At 39.0% G+C, this 20,281-nt stretch overlaps 1 pseudogene; it reads right to left on the bottom strand.

Annotated features, from left to right (window-relative positions):
* The window catches only part of LOC129053435 (gamma-taxilin-like), a 47,028-nt pseudogene extending 36,994 nt beyond the window's left edge, over nucleotides 1-10,034 (bottom strand).
* Nucleotides 10,035-20,281: the final 10,247 nt, after the last annotated feature.

The following is a 20,281-nucleotide window of genomic DNA, read 5'->3' as shown; positions in this document are numbered from 1 at the left end:
TGAAGCCTTCTTCTCTCAGCTTGTCAAAGTCATTCTCCGTCCAGCTTTGTTCCATTGCTGGTGAGGAACTGCGTTCCTTTGGAGGAGGAGAGGTACTCTGCTTTTTAGAGTTTCCAGTTTTTCTGCTCTGTTTTTTCCCCATCTTTGTGGTTTTATCTACTTTTGGTCTTTGATGATGGTGATGTACAGATGGGTTTTTGGTGTGGATGTCCTTTCTGTTAGTTTTCCTTCTAACAGACAGGACCCTGAGCTGCAGGTCTGTTGGAGTACCTGGCTGGCCGTGTGAGGTGTCAGTCTGCCCCTGCAGGGGGGTGCCTCCGAGTTAGGCTGCTTGGGGGTCAGGGGTCAGGGACCCATTTGAGGAGGCAATCAGCCCGTTCTCAAATCTCCAGTTGCGTGCTGGGAGAACCACTGCTCTCCTCAAAGCTGTCAGACAGGGACATTTAAGTCTGCAGAGGTTACTGCTTTTTTTTGTCTGTACCCTGCCCCCAGAGGTGGAGCCTACAGAGGCAGGCAGGCCTCCTTGAGCTGTGGCGGGCTCCACCCAGTTGAAGCTTCCCAGCTGCTTTGTTTACCTAAGGAGCCTGGGCAATGGTGGGCGCCCCTCCCCCAGCCTCGCTGCCGACTCGCTGTTTGATCTCAGACTGCTGTGCTAGCAATCAGCGAGACTCCGTGGGCGTAGGACCCTCTGAGCCAGGTGCGGGCCATACTCTCCTGGGGCACCGTTTCCTAAGCCAGTCGGAAAAGCACAGTATTCAGGTGGGAGTGGCCCGATTTTCCAGGTGCCGTCTGTCACCCCTGGAAACGGAACTCCCTGACCCCTTGCGCTTCCCAAGTGAGGCAATGCCTCGCCCCTGCTTCGGCTGGCGCACGGTGCACTCACCCACTGACCTGAGCCCACTGTCTGGCACTCCCTAGTGAGATGAACACAGTACCTCAGATGGAAATGCAGAAATCACCCGTCTTCTGCGTCGCTTGCGCTGGGAGCTGTAGACGGGAGCTGTTCCTATTCAGCCATCTTGGCTCCTCCCTTCAGCTTCCCACTCTTTAAAGACTTTCTGATAAGGGTAGTAACTAATATTAACAAATCTCATTTTCTAATATTGTAAACCATCTGAAATATCTATACAACTCAGTGAACCAATATTTCCAAATGACAAGTGTTACAAAATTACTGAAAGGCATAAAATTCACTTAAAACATAAAAAAAGGTGACTGAAGTTTAATATAACACAGAAAAGAGTTCACTGATTCCACATTAAGGTCTTCAATAAATTTTTTTTTTTTTTTTCTCTGAGATGGAGTCTTACTCTGTTGCCCAGGCTGGAGTGCAGTGGGGTGATCTTGGCTCACTGCAAGCTCTGCCTCCCAGGTTCACGCCATTCTCCTGCCTCAGCCTCCCGAGTAGCTGGGACTACAGGTGCCCACCACCACGCCTGGCTAATTTTTTCTATTTTTTAGTAGAGATGGGGTTTCATCATGTTAGCCAGGATGGTGATCTGCCGGCCTTGGCCTCCCAAAGTGCTGGATTAGAAGCGTGAGCCACCGCATCCGGCCAATAATTTTTAACTAAAAGTATCCTAAGCCAAAAAGTTTGAGAAGTACTGCCTAAGTACAGCAGGGATATATGAAGAATCAAAGGAAAGACATCATCTAGGAAAGTCCCAATGTTGGCACCTATTGTCAAGCAAATCTAGGGAAATGTGAAAAGTTTCACTTTCTTCTTAGCGAACTATACCCAAAATATAGGTCTCAAATTGTTAAGCGGTTGGTGTATCAATTAATGCAAATCAGTAGTGACAGAGAATTCATATAGAGCATTTTCCCTTGGCCTTCATTGTTTGGCTCACTGTCATGAAGTCAGTTGCAACAGCATTTAATCTACTTTTTCATTTAATCTAGAGAAATAGCTTATAGGCAGGTATGATAAACAGACAATCTCAGTGATGAGCCAATTACAGTTTGTCCAGGGATATGAATCAAAGACATGGAAACATGAGAATAAATGATCATCAATAACTACAACATTCCAAAGAGTATGGTCTTTCAAGAGCAGAGTAAATATGGAGTTCTGATGCAGAATATAAAACTGCAGCAAAATAACATCCTAGGAGTTAGTATAAGTACTACCTGTAACAGCAAAAGTACCTGCAGTGATTGCTGTGAGTAGCTACTCAGAGCTACTCACAGGTAAATTAAAAGAGAAATAGTCATTGCTAAATTCAGAGATGAGGAAACCAAAAGAAGCCTAGAGTTAGTAAAAGAGTTTCAGTAAGGGTAAATCATTACAGTCATGTTTAGCATCATGTTTAGCATGTTTAGCATGTTTAGCATGTTTAGTCATGTTTAGCATCATAATTTCTACACTATTAGCAGGTTCTCATAAGGTAATACTCTATCTTAGATCACATATATTGTTTGCCATTTAAAGCATGCACAACTGCACTGTATTTACATTTAATACCTATGACTATTTTATTTATAAAACTGAAAGGGGTTACAACTAGTCCTAAAACTCTAATACAGTGATTATTCACAAATGGAGATATCTCTATGAATCTAAACGCCAACCTTGGCAGCAAAAGCATCAGGAAATCCAAAATAAGATTGTAATGCCCAAAGACACTGAAATATGCTTTTGCCTTACTTGTTTTGGAAAAGGCCAACAACTGGGTCACTCAATTAGTATCATCAAGTCATACATTTCTAGATGTCCAGTGGTTCTCCACTTTTATGGATTACCTAAATGGAACTACTTGGTCACAATTTTATGAAGTTATACTTCCCCAGCTCCAATTAAACTGATCATAATTAGCTAAGAAACATCCAGCCTTGTATTTTTACCCAGATCATTTTAACATATGTTGACACTATTGCAAGACTGATAGGAAAAACTAAACTAAATCTCTTCTAAGTGTGCTCTTTTAAACTCTCAATTCAGAATATTTCATCTCTGGTCACCAATATGTGAGGATTTCTCTCCATTCTCATCAATTCTGCAGAAGACAATAAATGGGTAGCCTAGGATTCAATTTAATTCTAGTCACTAGTCACCTAGAAAGAATGAAAGTTTCTACAAGTTAAGAGGTCAGTCCCACTAGACTACCCTCACTTCAGATGTCAGAAACAGGGCACATTTTGTAAACTATGCTGCCCTTAACCTCCTCCTTTGGTTCAATTAATTTACTAGAGTGGCTCACAGAAGTTAGAGAAACACTTACACTTACAGGTTTATTATACTGAATATTACAATGGATACAAATGAAGAGATAGCCAGGAGATGCAAATGGTGAGGTATGTGGGAAGGAGCATGAGGCTTCCCTGTTCCAGGAACCTCTTGGGCCCTTCACACTTCAAGCTATCTGGAAGTTACTTAAACCTCATTCACTAGGTTTTTATAAGGCTTCACTGCATAGGCATAACTCACTACATTACTGGTGGCTGGTGATCAACTAAACCTTCAGCCCCTGGTGCCCTCCCTGGAAAGCTTGGGATAAGACTGAAAGTCCCAATCTTCTAATCAGAAGGTTGGTTTCTCTGGCAATCAGCTCCCATTCTGGGGCTAAGAACACACCAATAGTCACCTCATTCGAAAAGGATTGTCCTATCACCAGGAAATTCCAAGGGATTTAGGAGTTGTTTGTCAAATGCTCCTATTACTCTGGAAATTACAAAGGTCTTGGGAGCTCTATGTCAGGAACTGGAGGTCAAAGACTAAATATTGGAAAAAAAATTCTCCTAGCATCCCATCAACAAGGGTTTTGGGAGCTGTATGTTAGGAAAACGGGGCAAAGACCAAATATATTTACTATTTCACAGAGGAGAATCTGTTTTGTCTTTTTCAGTTTACAGAGGTTGCCTCCATTATTTGGTTTATTTTCCTGCCTCCATCTTTAAGATCAACAGCAAAACATCTTCAGACCTCTCTCTCACTGTTTCTCTTTTCTCTCTTTTCCTCTGTCTCTCTCTAACATCTCCTTACTTTTTTTGGCGGGGGAAGTGGGGGCTATAAATTTTCCTTTTAATCTTATTTTTATTTCAAAATATTTTAAAAACAAATAAAACTTATATATTCCTAGGATATCTCTTTTTCTGACTGATCTTGCTGCCCTCCTAGTAAACAAACTCCTGTGATTGATTACACTCGTCCACTACATAATCCAAGATAATCTTCCTATCTTGAAATCCTACTTTATGATATCTGCAAATCAAGTATTGCCAAGCTGGACAACATATTCACAGGTATCGGCGATTAGGACATAAATATCATTTGACGAGTTAAGGCATATTATTCTACCTACCACATATACATTATTGCCTTTAATGTGGTTCACACTTCAATTCTTAAAAGAGAAACTCTCTTCAAAACTAACAGCACAACTTCTAGAATCAGCTCTCCACCAAATAATACTGCCTTGTGTGAGAACACAAAATGTATCATCTTAGCAAGCAAATACTGTCATGACATATTAAAGGGGGAGAAGTGTACCAGAGTGAGGATCACTGAAGGACACTTTGGAATTGTTACATTGAAACAAAAATCCAAGAAAATGAAGATTAATAAAATTATCTTGGTGGCACAGAGAGATAACACTGGATATTTTATAAGTCTGTCCCATCAACTAATCATTAACTCATAAAACTCACAGTTTTAAGTACCAACATAAATTCAACTAGAAAATGGGCTGAATCATAAAAACATAATCTCAGGGTCTGACTGGATATTAAGGTCAACATCTTTTTTTCTTCTGATTATACTACCTGGTAAAATTTTAACATAGTTCACGTGCACTGCTTTGAACAACATATTAAATTTATATAATACTTTATATGTCTAAATGCCATCACTGATACTATAGTATCTAAAAGTTACTTTGTACGGCACATTAAGATCAAGGAAAAAAGAACTGGGAAGAGACAGAGAAAAGAGACAAAGGGATTTAATTTGGACATTAGGTTAAAACTTACTTTATATAAGCAAAAATTGTCCAAATAAAGTACTTTGAAACTGTGAAATCTAATCAGAACTTACAATAACCAGGGTTGTACTTGATTAAAAAAAAGAAGATACTACATTTCAGAAAGAGACCTGTGGCATTTTAATTTACCTGCCTACCATCCCTAATCTGTACCTTGAGGGTAACCATTAGGAAAGCAGCTAGTATTCCTGGTGTGAACAGCTGGTGCCAGAGTGGGGAATATAAACCTTGCTCTTAAAGAGCTATGGTGGTGGGGTTGACTTGTCTAGTGTTTCCCCAGGGGAAGGCCACAGAACCTTCTCAGGGCTGTTGTGGCCTGCTGCTGATACTTGTTGAAGCCCCAGCCACTAGAAGTAAGGAGTAAACAGAGAAAAAATGTAGTATGTAGGCTAAAAAGCCTTAAGGGGAAATAAGAGGCTGGGAAAGAGATACACAAAAAAGTTAAGGTTTTATGAAGGATTGACAAATACTGTGGGACCTACAAGGCTACATGCATGTCCAAAGCAGGATGCACACGTAGAAAACCCTAGGTTTTCTCCTCTGGCTGACCGTCAGGATGCACACAACAAGGCACCATCCTCTTTTGTGGCATTCCTTGGTTCCAGGCAGACCGCCATCCCACACCACCTGCAAATACCAAAATCCAAGAATCCTCAAGTCCCTTACATAAAATGTTACAGTACTTGCACATAACCTAACACACATCCTCCCATATACTTTAGAGTACTCAGAATACCTAATACAATGTACATGCTATATAAAGTGTTGTTATGCTGTATGGTTTAAGAGAAATTACAAGAAAAAAGTCTACATGTTCAGTGCAAATGCAACCATCTATATTTAATTTTTCAAATATTTTCAATCCACAGTTGGTTGAATCTACAAATGTGAAACTCACGGACACAAAGGGCCAACTGTACTACTTAAGGTAAGTTTTAAATTGCCCAGCTAAGCACTGAGACAGCCAATCTACAAAGACTGGAAGTTTTTACTGCTATTCTTGTTTCTCCCAGCTTTTCATAAAATTTAACTCACTAGCTGACCACAAACTAATGTAGAGACTTCTGAAACCCACACACAACAAACAGTCTTCACAAAAATAGTTTGCTCACTAAACAAACCCCAAAATTCACTTAAAAAAAACCTGTAACAACCAGCAACCACAAACTCTGGTGAGCAGACAGAATCTGATTTCCAGTGTTATGACCAACTATTCCCCAATGCCACTTCAAGACAAGGCCAAAGGGTATCTATGCCTTCTTTGGACCTAAGATTAGTCAGGCTTTTCTTTCATCTACAGAAAGCAAATTTTGTCTTACCACTGGTCATGCACTAAAATAAGAGCACAGACTCGCTTTAATAGCTCATCTGAAGAACTGGTTTACCATATGAGATACATTTCCTGCTCTCTGTTCTCCCCATTTGCTTGTTCAATTTGTCCTTAAGTTTCTACTAATCCTGCTTATCCTGCACTATGAAAGAAAAATATTTGTTTGATGTTAAGGTGCTTAAGCTTCCTGAAATCAGTGTTATCTCTACTAGAATAATCTCTTTAATGTCTAAATCTGAATGTATGTGAGAGTTATCATTTGGCAATATTCAAAGCCTTCTGTTTCAAAAAGAAATTATAAGTCATGCAAAAAAAAAAAAAGGAAAAAAAAAACAGGAAAGTATGGGCAATTAACAGAAATTAAAAAAAATTAAAAGAAAACATTCTGGAGGAAGCCCAGGTTTTAGACTTACTAATGGTTTTATAAATCAACTGTCATAAACATACTCAAAGAGCTAAGTGGGAAACCACAAACAAAGAGCTAAAGAAAATTAGGAAAACAGTAAGTGAACAAAATAATAACATAACCAATCAAATGAAATTCTGAAGCTGAAAAGTACAAGAAAATGAACATTTTACTAGACAGGCTCAACAGCAGATTTGAGCAGGCAGAAGAATCAACAAACTGGAAGCTAAATCAACTGAAACTATAGAGTCTGAGGAACAGAAAACAAAAGATAAATAAAAATCAACAGAGCTTAAAAGATCTTTGATTCTCTCCAACATACACAGACATGCCTACTACCCACCATAGTAAGAGGAGGCAAAGGGGTGGTAAAGGATATCTGCACAATAGCCAAAAACAACTTCACATTTGATGAAAATCATTAATTTACACATCCAAGAAGCTCCAGGATCTGTTAAGCAGGAAAAACTCAGACTATCCTTCAAAATAAAGGAGAAACTGAAATATTCCCAGCTACACAAAAGCTGAAAGAATATACTACCAATAAATCTGCCCTACAAAAACAATGCAAAAGAGGGCCCTGTAGTCAGAAATAAAAAGCCACCAGACAATAATTCAAACCTACATAGAGAAATAAAGAACAACGGCAGAGATAACTATGTAGGTAAATATAAAAGCCAGCATTATTAAACTCGGGGATTCTAAGTTTTTCTCCTATATGATTTAAAAGAAAAATTTATAAAACTAATTTTATAAAATAAATTTATAAAACAATATGATATTGACACACACTGTATAAAGATGTAACGTGACAATCAGAAGGCAGAGTGCAAAACTATAAAGGAGCAAAGTTTCTGTACACTACTGAATCTAAGATTCAAACTAGCTTATCATAAACAATAAACCAATTCAAACTACTTTATTATACACTTGATTGTAAGTGTTAAGAACAGAAAAAGATATTCCATCAAAATAATAAGCAAAAGAAAACTAAGACAATTATGCTAATATTACACAAAATAAACTTTAAGACATAATATTTTAAAGAGACAAAGGATGCTATCCATTAATAAAAGGGTAATCCACCAAGTAGATTTAACAAATATTAATTTATATGCACTGAAGCCCAAAATATATTAAGCAAAAACAGACAAAACTGAAGGGACAGAAAAGCAGCACGAGAATAAGAAAACCTAAAAAAGCTCATCTTCTGTAGCTTCTGACTTAAGTATTGTAACTTACCAAAGAATGACAGAGTCATTTTTCTTTTTAATTCATCTAAGATTTTTAAAACAACACAAATATTATTTCTGCATCCTGGAAAAGAGGGGCAGAGGTTCAGTTAAAATTAAGTAATTTTTATTTCCCAGTCAGTGACATACAGGAAATAAAAAAATAAAGGAGATAAGGAAGTAACCTAAAAGTGAATTTGGAATACAAAATATTCAGCAATTTTTAAAAACAAAAATTTTAAAAATATTTAGCTATGTATTTCAATCCCATCTCAGTTACTTGAATAAGGAAAGAAAGAAACCCAAAGTAAAAAGATGGCCAGAAACATGAGCAAAGAAGAAAGGAATATGAGGTAAGTATAGAAAAGTAAGACAGAAACAGAAGTAAATTCTGATTATTCACAACTAGCTATTAACTAGAGCTCTGCTCTTCAAACGGTCATTAACTTAACTTTAGTTTTAACATGGTCATTAAAAATGCTACTTGATTAAACCTTTGTTTCTAATTGAAGGACTTTTTGTTTCATCCCAAGGAGCATAAACAGGAACTTACTGAGCTTATGTATTAAATTGCAATGCTTTTTTGTTACAGTTCTCTCCTGGGGGAAGCAAATACTGAGGATAAGTGACAGGTCCAAAGTGACAATGTTGAATCCTCCAGTAAGTTCAGGCAACAGCTTCTTTCCCAATTATGCAAGTTCTGAACCTTTCTGTTAGAATACAAGGAGAGAGGGAGGGAGAGACAGAAAGAGAGAGATAACTGAGCAGTAACATCTTCATGCACAGACCAAAAAAAAAAAAAAAAAAAAAAAAAAATCTGACCCTAAGCAAATCTCCAAAACCTAACTTTGCTCAAACGTAAATGTACTGTAAATGTTAAGTAAACATAAATCTGCTTAAAAAGAGACATTTTGCTGAAATGTAAACTGAATCTTTTTTCCTTCTTTTGGAAGCTCGTGAAACAGATTAGAAAAATATTTCAACATTTCACAAAGGAATTTTTTTTGAGTATTGAAATGCATAATGAAGTAAGCGCTACCTTACTTACATAAGTAAGTATGGTAGGACGTTGAACGTTCGAACATGTCCAAAATTAAAGAAAAATAAAGGGGATTCAACCATCTTAGGCCGTTTCTTTGCAGTTCTGTATTTCAGGGTCCTGAAAGTTGTATATGCTGCAGCGCATTCCTTGTGCAAAGTTTCCTAATCTTTAGGCACCAACCCCCAGAAGAAAAGGGATTTCAATTGTTTTAAATGCCGTCTTAATTTTGCGGTATTCAAAGGAAACGAGTTGAGTAAAGTAAGGAAAATGTTCCTGTGTCTCCAGGATTGAGATCAAAGACGCCGCACTTAAGCTTCTGCTTTGGCGTGCACAGGAAAGAGCAACGAAAGAAAGAAGGGAGAAACGGAGAGAGAGAGAGAGAGGAGAGAAGAGAAAAGAGAGAAGATGTTTTGCAAGAGAAGTTGTCATACGATAGTGGTGCCCGATTTAGATCGAGGTCCTCTTGGCGTCACCTCTCATCCTTGGCTGGAGATGTAGCCGTGCAGGTAGCGCCAAGAACTGAAGCCCCAGAGCTCAGTCGGTCTCACCGACTGGCTGCGACCACTTGCCATCCGGTTCTGTGACTGAGAGGGAAAGGAGACCGCGTAGCTAGGGGTGCAAAGCGCAGCTCCAGCTACAAAGCCCGGCTTTCATGCTGCGTAACAGCTTCACCTCAACTGGCCTAGCGCACCTCAACACATTCTGCTCAAGAGCTTCAGGAGAGAACTAGCCTGTGTCCCAAGTAACCCCTACGGTGGTGACCAGTACCGGGAGTACAGTGACGGCAGGGACTGGAAAGGGAACACCTGGTGCGTGGGTCCCCGCGGTGCCAGCCACACGTGGCTTTCATACCTAGCGCGCCCTCGGGGTCGCACCCTTCCCGCTGAGACCAGGGCGCGCCCTCAGCCATTCTTCTCCACCCCTCTTGACAGGAACCCACCCCAGAGCTGAGTTGCTTTCTGCCCTGTTTGGCACCAATCGTCTTGGCGCCACCACCGCTGCCTCTTCTCGGTGTTACCTCTCCCCTGCTTCGCCACGAGGTGACTTCAGCAGCAAAACCGGCAGAGTAGCATCACGGAAGCTCGTGGGCTTAACGCCTGACCCTATAACTCTGGCGACCAGTCGCTGCATGCCAAGTACCCCACGTGACCGGAGGAGGTTGACTCCGCCATCCACTCTTCCTAACACTACCAACCTATCTTGGGGAGTGCCGGAGGGTGGGGAACATTAAATCCTGGGCTCGGCTTCAGGCCGAAAGAGCCGAAAGTGACCCCGAGAACCTATGCCCGTTAAAAAAGAACTACAAGTACCAGCAGGCTGAGCGGCTACGGCTCTCTGGACCTGCCCGGGATTGGAGTGTAATGCAGCGTTCTAGGAAAGAGAGTATTTCTTGTGTGTGTGGCCAACTGGGATTTGTAGTTCCCAGGCCGGTGTTCCCGTATGGTAAGGTACTTATTACCGTTCTGGGAAGGTTTAGATTTTTATTCCAACTATATTCTTTTGTTAGAGAATGTACGAAATTAAGGACAAGTGAGAGTACACATAAAGTCTGTTTTCTTATTGCTTAATCTTATGAGGATGTCACCTGCTCTTCCTAGCCGTTAATGATGTAGGGATAAAAAGTACATGACTTTAAAGGGTAGGTACATTGGCTTTCAGAATATCAGTTTTTAAGCTCTGACACCGACCCAGACTCCAGCCTGTCCAGTGCAATGGGGTCCACGTCCTGTTCCCCGCTGACCCACGCGGGCTTGAAACAACTATCCGCAGCTGTTTTGCACCTAGTACAGGTTAAATGGACTCCACTTTCTCCGCTATCCGTTTCTTACTTACATTTATACGTTTGTTAATCCATTTATTTTCCTTGATATGAACGGTTGGCAGTGGAGGCCGAGGGGAATTCCCTGAAAAACATCACCTATTTCTTTTAGATGCAATTACGGTTCCAGTCATCAAAACTTGGGAGATCAGGATAATTCATACACCATGCGTTGCCTTGTCTTTAAATGTACAATTTACTAATTTTTCATATATATGTATATATATGTGTGTATATATGTGTATATACGTGTGTATATGTGTACATATGTGTGTTCATATTTGTATGTGTGTATATATGTGTGTGTGTGTGTATGCGTATATATGTACGTAATCCTGAAAAGTAAGTGGCCTCTGCGTCTAGCTTCTTTTGCTTATAGTAACGGTTTTGCTTCCAAGGTCTTAGTATAATATCAGTATAGTTAGCCCTTTGTACTAGTGGATTCTGAATCCCTAGACATCTGTAGATTCAACTAACCACACATCAAAAATATTCAGGAAAAATAAATGAATGATTGCATCTGCGCCAAACACGTACAGACTTTTTTCTTGTCCTTATTCCCTAAGCAATATAGCAACTATTTACATAGTAGTTACTTTGTATTAGATATTATAAGTAATATATAAATGATTTAAAATATACAGGAGGAGGTGCATAGGTTATGTGCAAATACTACACTTTTTTGTCAGGGGATGGGAAGGACAGAGTCTGACCCTGTCACCTATCCTGAGTGTGACATACAATCTTGGCTCATTGCCACCTCTGTTTCTGAGGCTCAACCAATCCTTCTGCCTCACCGTGTAGCAGAAGGATTCTGATATAAATCCCTTGGTAGATATGGTTTGCAAATACTTTCTCTTATTCTCTGACTTTCCTTTTTACTTTCTTCATGGTATCCATTGCCTCATAAAAGTTTTTAATTCAACATATCTGGTTTTTATTTTGCCCTTGTACTTTTGATGTCACATGTTAGAAGCCATTGGCTAATCCTAGTACATGATGATTTAGGACTAATTATTTCTCTGAAAGTTCCATAATTTTAGTTCTTACATTTATAATTTTGAACCACCTTAAATTAATTTGGTAGGATCCAACTTTATTCTTTAGTTGTTGATATTTGTTAACCTAACACTGTTTGTTTAAGGCTACTCCTTCCTGCATTGAATAGTTTTCTCACCTTTGTGAAAATCAGCTCATCACAGATGTCAGAGCTCAATTCTAGACTCTGAATTTTACTCTATTCACCTATAATCCTGTCCTTACACCAGTACCACACTGTTTTTATTATTGTCATTTTGTAGCTGGTTTGGCAATTGCAAAGCGTAAGTCGTCCAGCTGTATTTTCAAGATTGATCTTGCTTTCTGAGTTTCTTAAAACTTCATATATTGGGAGGCTGAGGGGGGTAGATCATGAGGTCAGGAGCTCAAGACCAGCCTGACCAACATGGTGAAACCCTGTGACTACTAAAAATACAAAAATTAGCTGTGCGTGGTGGTGCATGCCTATAATCCAGCTACTCAGGAGGTTGAGGCAGGAGAATCACTTGAACCCGGGAAGCAGATGTTGCAGTGAGCTGAGATCGCACCACTGCACTCCAGTCTGGGTGACAGAGCAAGACACCATCTCAAAAAAAAAAAAAAATTATATGAGTTTTCAGGTTATCTGTTCATTTCTAGGAAAATAACACAAACAAAAAGCTGGTTGCAATGTTGACAGAGATCTCATTGAAGTTGTAGATTAGTTTGGGGACAATTGGCATTCTAATGTTATTAATTTTTCCAATCCATAAATACAGATACCTTTCCATTTTTCCTTAGGTTAATTTATTTTAACATTATTTTATAGTTTTCTTGTACAAATGTTTTATTTCTTTTGTTAGATTTGTTATATGTATTTCATTATTTTAATGATATAAATTGTCTTCCTTTCACTTTTGAATTATTTATTACTAGTGTATGGAAATACAACTGGGTTTTATATGTTGATATTATTTGCCTCAACATTTCAGAATTGACTTATTAGATTTGATAGATATGTGGTGTATGTGTTTCCTAGTATTTGCTATATGCAAGATCATGTCTTGCAAATACAGGCATTTTCCACATAACACTTCAGTCACCAACAGGACTACATAGACAATTGTGGCCTCATCATATTATAATAATATTACTGCACCTTTTTGTGTGTAAGTGTGTTTAAGTAAACAAATATTTACCCTTGTGTCCTAATTGCCTACAGTGTTTAGTTTAGCAACATGCTGCACATGTTTGTAGCCTGAGAGCAGTAGGCTATATCATATAGCCTAGGTGTGTAGTAAGCTCAACTATCCAGGTTTCTGTAGGTACAGTCTATGATATTTGCACAAAGACAAAATCACCTATGCATGCTATTCTTAGGATGTATCTGTGTTGTTAAATCACCCACACATGCCATTCTCAGAATGTATCTCTGTTGTTAAGTGACACATGAATATATACAATTACATCTTCCTTTGCAATCTGCATACTAACAGTTGTACTGTTTCTCAAGTGTTGTGTCCTCAGTGTTGGGAGTATGTTTTGAGTCAAATAACTTGGGCCCAACTTTCCAATATAAAACTAATCTACTAACTGAAGAAACCTAAGGGCTGGATATTCAGCCCTTAATTTGTAAAAGGATATTTGCATAGTCCTTTGCTGGGTGAGGGAGAAGTAAGGGAAAGGCTTCCAAAGGTCAGTTTCCCAGTCAGATTACTGAGGAATTCCAATTGCTAGTGACCACTGGGTGGGTGACACAGTGGTACATTGGGTACACTGCCAGCTGACACTGGCCACACCTACACAGCATCTCTGAATGCATGTGGTTAAAATTTCCTGGTGAATTTAAGATCCAAAAAAGAATTCTAGGTCTTCTGTCCAGGTAGAAGCATCTAGTTCTGGCTTGTTGACTCTGTCCCTACTTCACCTTATATTTCTACCTCATGCACATATACAATCAAATGTGTTGAGTCTGGGAAGAGTAGAGAAAAGGTGGTACAATGCCTGTCTCCCTAGGTGCAGTGGGTCAGGAGACCCTCTGGACATGAGACCAGATCAGAGACCAGGCCTATGTGTCCATCAAATAGGTGATGGCGATTGTTCAGGATTTGTGCTCTGTGCTTGGCGTTTCATCTTACTACAGAGGACAGATGAAAGAGCTGGTATTGGAGCCTGCAGATGGATGGGGATGGTTATGACAGTAAATTTCTTCTTCTGAGAATACCCCTTCAACCTCTTGTTAACACTATGGCAGTCTTCGCTCTTCACTTCCTGAGCTGACCCTGTGAGCATTACCTAATGCTTTCCTGAGCCTCTAGATGCTTCGTAGTCAGTGAAGGAGATGGCCTTTCACCCTTAACCTCTCCAAAAGTAACTTTAGCTCCGAAATACTTACTAATTTGCATTGGTTTCAGGTAGGCTGGACTCACACACCATCTTTGCAGTGCAATGCCATGTTCACTTCTGAAATCCCAAAACCCGAAAGGATGGATTTCTACTGAGACCTATAGAGGAAAGCTGCTGAAGAGAAAGGACAGCAGAGCTACAATTGCCTATGTTGAGAGATGCTCTTGAGTCCCATAACATACAACCTACCAGTTTTCTGCAACCCGAAAGCCCAGGGCTGGCACTATAATCTTAACTAGTCACTACATAAGGTTTTTGTTTTTATGATGCCTATCCATAGTTATAGTTCTTCATTTCACAAATGCAGAAAAACTGTGTTATCCTTGAGAATTTGATATCTCAGGACTGTGCTGTGTAGATGTCCTCTGTCTCCCAGTATGATGTCCCACTCTGATTGTAGACTGACATTCAGCACCATACAGCTGAGTTTACCTAGCCCAGGCAAAAACCTCAAAAAATTGAAAAAATAAAATAAAAAACAAAATAAAATAGTGGAGAAACAATTTTTTTTAGGCAAAAAGTATTATCACCTGAATTACCAATAGTCCTCATCTTATTCTCCGCAGGAAAAATATCTAAACACAGGACCCTTCCTGCTCAGTGACTAATCTTACTGACCCTCCTAGATTTAATTAGGCTCACAGATTCCTAAAATTCTTCCAGCATAAGAAGAGGTCAGCCTGTAGAAATGCTTTGAAATTGTTCTCGAGGTTTAGAAACAAAATTAGTCAGGTAAAGTGAGAGAACAGAAGATTTTAAGAGACAATTCCTTGAGATGAAATATTGTGCTGTGCAAAAGAGCTGCCTAAAATGTGACCTGCTTGAGGTGCTAGTGTTATTTCAGCCTCAGTAGGAAGATCTCAGAAGATCTCACTTACTAGCATTTGCTAAATGACATTGACCTGCAGCATAGGTAGGAGCAAAAAGAGGCAGTTTCACCTGGCTGCTAGCCCCAATTCAATGAGGAATATTTATTAGCAAACTGAAATTCATCTGAGAAATCTCGTAATCTGTAATGTGGGAACAATAACACCAGCTTGTGTACCTCACACAAGTTTCAGAAGATAGAACATGTTCAAGTGCTGTGCATATGTGTCCTAATCTCTGCACTTCACGGTAATAAAAATTGGGTCACCCTTATTCTAGAAAAGACACATATTTGCTGATTTATTTTATAAATAAAGGTCAGCTCTTCTACAAATCCGTGTAGGAATGTAGGAGAAAAAGAGAAACTAATATTTTGTATTTCTGTTTCTTTCACTTCAAATTGTATTTTGTAACTAATGTAAAAACTTTACAAGTGCTATAAGATCATTGGGAATAAACAAAAAAATTCAGAGATGCCTCTTGTGGAAACTAAGCAATGATGAGCTCATACTCTTTGTAGTTACCAGGGTCTCTCCCTTCATTGTCTTGAACTATTTCACAACTCTATCAATTGCAGGTAACTTATAGCAATGCAAAATAATTCTTGTTTATTGATATAGAAATGAATTATGTGTATTGACATTTCCAGGGACTCTCCCCACCTGCTTTAGGTTTAATTATGTTTCTGAAAACTTAATATCTACCTGGAATCTCAGAATGTGCTCTTATTTGGAAATAAAATGATGACAAATGTAATTAAGTGAAAACGAGGTCATCCTGGAGTAAGGAGGTCCCTAAGTCCAAAGACTGTTGTTCTCAATAAGAAGGACATGTAAAAATGAGGGCAGACAATGTAGTGATGCAGCTTCAAGTAAAAAAAATACTAAAGACTACCTGCAAACATCAGAAATTAGGAGAGATATGAAACAGATTTTTCTTAGAACTCACAGAGGAACCAACTTGGCAACACCTTGATTTCAGAATTCTAACCTCTAGGACTGTGAGAAGAAAGTTTTTTTGTATTAAGCCACCCAGTTTATGGTGATTTCCTATAGCAGCTCTAGATAAAAGCACATTGACACCATTTACAAATTTCATTTATATAATTTCACCATTCCTATACTTCATGTTAAAACTGAGCTTCATTAACTTTTTTAAACTGCTTATAACATGTAACTGATTTTTTTCATTTATAATTCATTAAATAAAGTTTTATGTTAAATAAAATTTTAATATGTATTTTTGTATATTTGTATGAGCCGTGATTTTATCCAACCACATTTGCAAAAAATATAACAATGAGAAAATTATAACAGTAAAAGAGAGCTGATCTAACCATTTGCCCTTAACCTACCTACTGCCCTTGTTCATTCCTGGGCATAACCTAACCTAACTTTGAGAAAAATTTAGTCTATAGTTTAAAGGAGAATAGCCCTTCCCAAAACTAAATCACCTTTGTAAAACAATGAAAGACCACCAGGTTAGGAGGATGAGAGGGGCGTGATCCTGCTAAGATGTAGGTGTAGTTAAATGATTACTAGTCATTATTCTGGAGTTGCAAATTCCTCAATTACTCCTGTAATTAACATCACTTTTGTAGAACTTAAGACTGGCTTTTTGATGTGTTTTTTCAAGTTTTGTCGTTTTTGACTACCAGATGGCCCAACTAGACTGGCGACTCTAGACTCAGCCAGTCCTGTTTCTGCCTACCAGAATTCAACTCAGCACAAGAGGACCACTTTCCACATCCCTGTGATTCCATACCCAATCTATCAGAAGCACCCATTCCCTAGCCCCCACCTGCCAAACTGTCTTTGATAAACCCTAGCCTCCAAGTTGATAGGAAGGCTGAGTAATAATAAAACTCTAGGCTCCTATTTAGCCAGCTCTATGTGTATTTAATCTCTTCTTCTATTGCAGTTCCCCTATTGAAAAATCAGCTCTGTCTGGGCTGCGGACAAAATGAACCCATTGGGTGGTTACATCAAGAGTTGGAGGCTAAAAGAAAGAAAAAAGAGCATCTGAGTGTTGTCAAAACAATGAGTGTTTTGACTCAGTGTTGTCAAAACATTTTTGAAAAGAAACCCTTGTGAAGAATATTAATGTAAAGTAGCTTTCTGATTATGTACTCTTCTGTTATTCTGGAGATCATATGCTGGTGTGTGTCTGTGTGTGTGTGTGTGTGTCCACTATTTCCTGCTCTGGATCCCTGAACTATCTCTGACTCATTCTTGGTCAGCTAAGTATGAGGTAATATTGGCATGTAGGGCAAGGATGGTGAAAAAGGATAATAATTTGTCTTTTTGTTGTTGTTTTTTTTGAGACGAAGTTTCACTGTGTTGCCCAAGGTGGAGTGCAGTGGTGCCGTCTTGGCTCACTGCAACTTCTGCCTCCTGGGTTCCAGTAATTCTCCTGCCTCAGTCTCCCAAGAAGCTGGTGCCCACTACCATGCCCAGCTAAGTTTTGTATTTTTAGTAGAGACAGGTTTTCACCATGTTGGCCAGGCTGGTCTCAAACTCCTGACCTCAGGCTATCAACCCACACTGGCCTCTCAAAGTGCTGAGATTACAAATGTGAGCCACTGCACCCAGCCAATACTTCGTCTTAAATTAATTTTAGAAAAAAAGACCTATGCTTGCTTCTTTCCCTGAAGATACAGAGATGTTAAAACTGGGGTAGAAAGGTGCAAGATTTTGAGCCCAGCATCTGTTAGGATTGGGTACTGGCTTTTGTCTCCTATCCCTGACCTTGGGACTTCTCTGCCCAAGGATAGGATCCATTGGCCTGCTGTCACTGGTGTTGGGGCTTAGGACATATTATGCCAAAATATGACATCATGGAGGTCACTCACTGACATTTTCTTTTTTTTTCTTTTTCTTTCTTTTTTTCCTTTTCTTTTTTGAGATGAAGTTTTGCTCTTGTTGCCCAGGCTGGAGTACAATGGCACAATCTTGACTGAGCGCAACCTCCACCTCCCGGGTTCAAGCAATTCTCCTTCCTCAGCCTCCTGAGTACCTGAGATTAGAGGCAGGCAGGCAACACCATGTCCAGCTAATTTTGTGTTTTTAGTAGAGATGGCATTTCACCATATTGGTCAGGCTGGTCTTGAACTCCTGACTTCAGGTGATCCACCCACCTCAGCCTCCAAAAGTGCTGGGAGTACAGGCATGAGCCATCACTGACTTATTCTAACCCTTCTGTGTGACAGCTGTCCATAAAATTATTGTCTGACATACCTCCCCTGAAAGTAGTTCATAAGACTCTCATGTGGCATATGTCCTGCACTATACACAAAGGGAAAGAATACAACAGAGAGAGGCTAAAAAGAATCTGAACTCACAGGCCTTAAAGTTTACCCAATTTATTATTATTATATCATAAATTATTTTGTCCTATAATACTTCTACATTACCTGTCCATTCTATCTTTTTTCTTTTTGTCCTTCCTTTCTTTTTCTTTCTTTCTTTTTTTTTCTTTTTTTTTTTTTTTTTTTTTTGATACAAGGTCTCACTCTGTCACACATGATGGACTGCAGTGCTGCAATCACAGCTCACTGCACCTTCGACCACTGCACCTGGCTCTGGTCATCATCCTACCTCAGCCTCCCAGGTATGTGGGATTACAGGTATGTGCCCCCATGCTCAGCTAATTTTTAATTTTTTGTAGAAACAGGATTTTGCCATGTTGCTCAAGATGGTCTCAAACTCCTGGCCTCAAGCAATCCTTCTGCCTCAGCCCCCCATCCTTCCTCTACATACTGATGCAAAGATACAGGTGTGAACCCCTGAAACTGTCAAAAGAGAAAATTACAACACCTTTACTTATACATGTAATTGGCTTTTATTTGCAAGTCACGAAGGAGCATCCTCCATTCTACAAAATGGAGTGATAGCTCCCACTGGCAAGTAGTAGAACAGTGGATTTTGTATGGTGAGAGCAAAGATATGAAACAACAGAAAAATGACTAGTTGACATGAGGTTACTTTTTTGAAAGGGATAAAGCAGAGGATGGTTCGTTATTGCACTGAGTTAGGTAGAGTGTAATCTCTTGTTTTCAGAAAAAAGATGACTTTCAGGATCTATTTGTTTCCCTCATATTTCAGATTAATTAATCTGATATTATGTGAAACTTAGCATGAGTTACTCCATTTTAGTTTCACCTGGTCTGTTGCTGCCTAATTTTGGAGCTCAATACAAAACCATGGCCCCATCATTTTTGTTTGACAGCACTGAAACACTAAAATACAAAATTTTCACTGGTTCTCTGGGTCTGTATTTCTTAAAGCTCTTATGTCACCTGAAACTTTGTTGAATAAATTTGTTATGTTTTTCTCTTGTTAATTTGTATTTATTCATAGTGGTGTCAGTCATGAACCTTGTGATCACTGAGGAAAAGATACAATAAGCCTTGCCTGTCTGTGAGTTCTGTGTATATGTATTCAACCAAGTTTAGATTGAAAATATTTTGGGGAAAAATGGAAGGGTACATCTGTACTGAACATTTTCCAACATTTTCTTGTCATTGTTACTTAAATAATACAGTATAACAACTATTTACATAGCATTTACACTGCTTTAGGAATTATAAATAATCTAGGGATGATTTATTTAGATAATCTAGGAATGATTTAAATAATCGAGGATGGTGATATATGAGAGGATGTACATAGGTTATATACAAATACTATACCATTTTATATCAGGGTCTCAAACATTCATGTACTTTGGTATCCAACAGGGATTCTGGAATCAATCCTCCACAGATAGCAAGGGATAACTATTAGTTTTTCTTTTCTACACTGTTTAATGGATGCTGGACCCTTCCTACTCTAGGACCCAACCAGGATCCTGAGCCCTCACTTTCTCCCCGTGTTCCTCATGATCCATTTGACTGTAATGCAGAAAGTTTGTTTAGCTACTGGCTAGTATCTGTAACTCCTATGATAGCTTACACTCCTTGAAGAAGAAGAGAGAAAACAGAAGACTTGTTCCGTGGATAGATTATTTCTTCTTCTGTTTGTTTGTTCTTTGTATGCTCTCGACAACACCCACATACACAAATGCGCATACATAAACACAGAAACTTTTTCTTAACATGGACAATCTAAAAGAGAAAGCAGCATAACCACCATTTTGGATGATCAAGACTATTTTTATATTATTACAATACAATTGCAGAATGA

This window comes from Pongo abelii, chromosome Y (assembly GCF_028885655.2).
Source record: "Pongo abelii isolate AG06213 chromosome Y, NHGRI_mPonAbe1-v2.0_pri, whole genome shotgun sequence".
NCBI lineage: Eukaryota > Metazoa > Chordata > Mammalia > Primates > Hominidae > Pongo > Pongo abelii.
The sequence above is the reverse complement of the archived record's forward strand: the minus strand, read 5'-3'. Positions and strand labels throughout refer to the sequence as shown.